The sequence below is a fragment of the Chiloscyllium punctatum genome, chromosome 20 (genome assembly GCF_047496795.1).
Source record: "Chiloscyllium punctatum isolate Juve2018m chromosome 20, sChiPun1.3, whole genome shotgun sequence".
NCBI lineage: Eukaryota > Metazoa > Chordata > Chondrichthyes > Orectolobiformes > Hemiscylliidae > Chiloscyllium > Chiloscyllium punctatum.
The window spans coordinates 75,732,411-75,738,410 of NC_092758.1; positions in this window are offsets into that span (position 1 = coordinate 75,732,411).

Genomic DNA, 6,000 nt, shown 5'->3' on the forward strand with positions numbered 1-6,000 from the left:
AGAGAGTAATGCTGTACTGTATCCAAAGGAGAGCAAGTAATGGTGTACTCTATCCAAAGAAAGGCAGTAATGATGTTCTCGTTCGAAAGGAGAGGCAGTAATGCTGTAGTCTACCCAAAGGAGAGGCAGTAATGCAGTACTCTATCCAAAGGAGAGGCAGTCATGATGTAATCTTTACGGATGAGAGGCAGTAATGATGTACTCTGTCCAAAGGAGACGCAGGAATGATGTATTCTTTGCAGATGAGAGGCAGTAATGCTGTACTCTATCTAAAGGAGAGGCAGTATTGATGTACTCTGTCCAAAGGAGAGGCAGTAATGCTGTACTGTATCCAAAGGAGAGGCAGTAATACTGTACTCTATCTGAAGGAGAGGGAGTAATGCTGTATTGTATCCAAAGGAGAGTCAGTAATTATGTACTCTATCTAAAGGAGAGGTAGTTATGATGTTCTCTTTCCAGATGAGAGGCAGTAATGCTGTACTCTATCAATAGGAGAGGCAGTAATGATGTTCTCGTTCGAAAGGAGAGGCAGTAATGCTCTACTCTATCCAAAGGAGAGGCAGTAATGCAGTACTCTATCCAAAGGAGAGGCAGTAATGATGTAATCTTTATGGATGAGAGGCAGTAATGCTGAAATTAATCTAAAGGAGAGGCAGTAATGATGTACTCGATACAAAGCAGAGGGAGTAATGCTGTACTGTATCCAAAGGGGAGGCAGTAATGATGTAATCTGTGCAAAGAGAGACAGTAATGCTGTCCTCTATCCAAAGGAGAGGCAGTAATGATGTACTCTTCCAAATGAGAGGCTGCAATGCTGTACTCTACCTAAGGAGAGGCAGTAATAATGTAATCTGTCCAAAGGAGAGGCAGTAATGATGTTCTCTTTCCAGATGAGAGGCAGTAACGCTGTACTCTATCCAAAACAGAGGCAGTAATGCTGTACTGTATCCAAAGGAGAGGCAGTAATGATGTACTGTGTCCAATGGAGAGTCAGTAAGTGCGTACTCTATCCAAAGGAGAGGCAGTAATACTGAACTCTGTCCAAAAGAGAGGCAGTAATGATGTACCCTGTCCAAAGGAGAGGCAGTAATGCTGTACTGTATCCAAAGGAGAGGCAGTAATGATGTACTCTATCTGAAGGAGAGGGTGTAATGCTGTATTGTATCCAAAGGAGAGTCAGTAATTATGTACTCTATCTAAAGGAGAGGTAGTTATGATGTGCTCTGTCCAAAGGAGAGGCAGTAATGCTGTACTCTATCCAAAGGAGAGGCAGTAATGATGTACGCTGTCCAAAGGAGAGGCAGTAATGACGTACTCTATCCAAAAGAGAGGCAGTAATGATGTACTCTATTCAAAGAGGAGGCAGTAATACTGTACTCCGTCCAAGGGAGAGGCAGTAATGATGTACTGTATCCAAAGGAGACGCAGTAATGCTGTACTCTATCGAAAGGAGAGGCAGTATTGATGTAATCTGTCCAAAGGAGTGGCAGTAATGATGTTCTCTTTCCAGATGAGAGGCAGTAACGCTGTACTCTATCCAAAACAGAGGCAGTAATGGTGTCCTCTGTCCAAAGGAGAGGCAGTAATGCTGTACTGTATCCAAAGGAGAGGCAGTAATGATGTACTCTGTCCAAAGGAGAGGCAGTAATGCTGTACTGTATCCAAAAGACAGGCAGTAATGCTGTACTCTATCCAAAGAGGAGGCAGTAATACTGTACTCCATCCAAAGGAGAGGCAGTAATGATGTACTGTATCCAAACGAGAGGTAGTAATGCTGTACCCTATCCAAAGGAAAGGCAGTAGTGATGTGCTTTATCCAAAGGAGAGGCAGTAATACTGTACTCTATTCAAAGGAAAGGCAGTAATGATGTTCTCGTTCCAAAGGAGAGGCAGTGAGGACGTCTCTATCCAAAGGAGAGGCAGTAATGCTGTACTCTATTCAAAGGAGACGCAGTAATGATGTACTCTGTCCAATGGACAGGCAGTGAGGACGTCTCTATCCAAAGGAGAGGCAGTAATGCTGTACTCTATTCAAAGGAGACGCAGTAATGATGTACTCTGTCCAATGGACAGGCAGTAAGGACGTACTCTATCCAAAGGAGAGGCAGTAATAATGTACTCTATCCAAAAGAGAGGCAGTAATGATGTAATCTGTCCAAAGGAGAGGCAATAATGCTGTATTCTATCCAAAGGAGAAGCAGTAATGATATACTCTGTCCAAGGGAGAGGCCGTAATGATGGACTCTTTCCAGATGAGAGGCAGTAATGCTGTACTCTATCAATAGGTGAGGCAGTAATGATGTTCTCGTTCGAAAGGAGAGGCAGTAATGCTGTACTCTATCCAAAGGAGAGGCAGTAATGCAGTACTCTATCCAAAGGAGAGGCAGTAATGATGTAATCTTTATGGATGAGAGGCAGTAATGATGTACTCTATCTTTAGGAGAGGCAGTAATGATGTACTCTTTCCATATGAGAGGCAGTAATGTTGTACTCTGTCCAAAGGAGACGCAGTAATGATGTATTCTTTGCAGATGAGAGGCAGTAATGCTGAAATTAATCTAAAGGAGAGGCAGTAATGATGTACTCGATACAAAGCAGAGGGAGTAATGCTGTACTGTATCCAAAGGGGAGGCAGTAATGATGTAATCTGTGCAATGGAGAGACAGAAATGCTTTCCTCTATCCAAAGGAGAGGCAGAAATGATGTGCTCTTCCAAATGAGAGGCTGCAATGCTGTACTCTACCTAAGGAGAGGCAGTAATAATGTACTCTATTCAAAGGAGAGGCAGTAATGATGTACTCTTTGCAGATGAGAGGCAGTAATGCTGTACTCTATCTAAAGCAGAGGCAGTATTGATGTACTCTGTCCAAAGGAGAGGCAGTAATGTTGTACTCTGTCCAAAGGAGACGCAGGAATGATGTATTCTTTGCAGATGAGAGGCAGTCATGCTGAAATTAATCTAAAGGAGAGGCAGTAATGATGTACTCGATACAAAGCAGAGGGAGTAATGCTGTACTGTATCCAAAGGGGAGGCAGTAATGATGTAATCTGTGCAAAGAGAGACAGTAATGCTGTCCTCTATCCAAAGGAGAGGCAGTAATGATGTACTCTTCCAAATGAGAGGCTGCAATGCTGTACTCTACCTAAGGAGAGGCAGTAATAATGTACTCTATTCAAAGGAGAGGCAGTAATGATGTACTCTTTGCAGATGAGAGGCAGTAATGATGTACTCTATCTAAAGGAGAGGCAGTATTGATGTAATCTGTCCAAAGGAGAGGCAGTAATGATGTTCTCTTTCCAGATGAGAGGCAGTAACGCTGTACTCTATCCAAAACAGAGGCAGTAATGCTGTACTGTATCCAAAGGAGAGGCAGTAATGATGTACTGTGTCCAATGGAGAGTCAGTAAGTGCGTACTCTATCCAAAGGAGAGGCAGTAATACTGAACTCTATCCAAAAGAGAGGCAGTAATGATGTACCCTGTCCAAAGGAGAGGCAGTAATGCTGTACTGTATCCAAAGGAGAGGCAGTAATGATGTACTCTATCTGAAGGAGAGGGTGTAATGCTGTATTGTATCCAAAGAAGAGTCAGTAATTATGTACTCTATCTAAAGGAGAGGTAGTTATGATGTGCTCTGTCCAAAGGAGAGGCAGTAATGCTGTACTCTATCCAAAGGAGAGGCAGTAATGATGTACGCTGTCCAAAGGAGAGGCAGTAATGACGTAATCTATCCAAAAGAGAGGCAGTAATGATGTACTCTATTCAAAGAGGAGGCAGTAATACTGTACTCGGTCCAAGGGAGAGGCAGTAATGATGTACTGTATCCAAAGGAGACGCAGTAATGCTGTACTCTATCGAAAGGAGAGGCAGTATTGATGTAATCTGTCCAAAGGAGAGGCAGTAATGATGTTCTCTTTCCAGATGAGAGGCAGTAACGCTGTACTCTATCCAAAACAGAGGCAGTAATGGTGTCCTCTGTCCAAAGGAGAGGCAGTAATGCTGTACTGTATCCAAAGGAGAGGCAGTAATGATGTACTCTGTCCAAAGGAGAGGCAGTAATGCTGTACTGTATCCAAAAGACAGGCAGTAATGCTGTACTCTATCCAAAAGAGAGGCAGTAATGATGTAATCTGTCCAAAGGAGAGGCAATAATGCTGTATTCTATCCAAAGGAGAAGCAGTAATGATATACTCTGTCCAAGGGAGAGGCCGTAATGATGGACTCTTTCCAGATGAGAGGCAGTAATGCTGTACTCTATCAATAGGTGAGGCAGTAATGATGTTCTCGTTCGAAAGGAGAGGCAGTAATGCTGTACTCTATCCAAAGGAGAGGCAGTAATGCAGTACTCTATCCAAAGGAGAGGCAGTAATGATGTAATCTTTATGGATGAGAGGCAGTAATGATGTACTCTATCTTTAGGAGAGGCAGTAATGATGTACTCTTTCCAAAGGAGACGCAGTAATGATGTATTCTTTGCAGATGAGAGGCAGTAATGCTGAAATTAATCTAAAGGAGAGGCAGTAATGATGTACTCGATACAAAGCAGAGGGAGTAATGCTGTACTGTATCCAAAGGGGAGGCAGTAATGATGTAATCTGTGCAATGGAGAGACAGAAATGCTTTCCTCTATACAAAGGAGAGGCAGAAATGATGTGCTCTTCCAAATGAGAGGCTGCAATGCTGTACTCTACCTAAGGAGATGCAGTAATAATGTACTCTATTCAAAGGAGAGGCAGTAATGATGTACTCTTTGCAGATGAGAGGCAGTAATGCTGTACTCTATCTAAAGCAGAGGCAGTATTGATGTACTCTGTCCAAAGGAGAGGCAGTAATGCTGTACTGTATCCAAAGGAGAGGCAGTAATACTGTACTCTATCTGAAGGAGAGGGAGTAATGCTGTATTGTATCCAAAGGAGAGTCAGTAATTATGTACTCTATCTAAAGGAGAGGTAATTATGATGTGCTGTGTCCAAAGGAGAGGCAGTAATGCTGTACTCTATCCAGATGAGAGGCAGTAATGCTGTACTCTATCAATAGGAGAGGCAGTAATGATGTTCTCGTTCGAAAGGAGAGGCAGTAATGCTGTACTCTATCAATAGGTGAGGCAGTAATGGTGTACTCTGTCCAAAGAAGAGAGAGTAATGCTGTACTGTATCCAAAGGAGAGCAAGTAATGGTGTACTCTATCCAAAGGAGAGGCAGTAGTGATGTGCTTTATCCAAACGAGAGGCAGTAATATTGTACTCTATCCAAAGAAAGGCAGTAATGATGTTCTCGTTCGAAAGGAGAGGCAGTAATGCTGTACTCTATCCAAAGGAGAGGCAGTAATGCAGTACTCTATCCAAAGGAGAGGCAGTCATGATGTAATCTTTACGGATGAGAGGCAGTAAAGATGTACTCTGTCCAAAGGAGACGCAGGAATGATGTATTCTTTGCAGATGAGAGGCAGTAATGCTGAAATTAATCTAAAGGAGAGGCAGTAATGATGTACTCGATACAAAGCAGAGGGAGTAATGCTGTACTGTATCCAAAGGGGAGGCAGTAATGATGTAATCTGTGCAAAGAGAGACAGTAATGCTGTCCTCTATCCAAAGGAGAGGCAGTAATGATGTACTCTTCCAAATGAGAGGCTGAAATGTTGTACTCTACCTAAGGAGAGGCAGTAATAATGTACTCTATTCAAAGGAGAGGCAGTAATGGTGTACTCTTTCTAAAGGAGACGTAGTAATGATGTAGTCTGTCCAAAGGAGAGGCAGTAATGATGTACTCTATCCAAAGGAGAGGCAGTAATACTGTACTCTATCCAAAAGAGAGGCAGTAATGCTGTACACTATCGAACGGAGAGGCAGTAATCATGTACTCTTTCCAGAGGAGAGTCAGTAATGCTGTACTCTTTCCAGAGGAGAGTCAGTAATGCTGTACTCTATACAAAGCAGAGACAGTAATGCTGTACTTTATCCAAAGGAGAGGCAGTAATGATTTACTTTATCTAGAGAGGAGG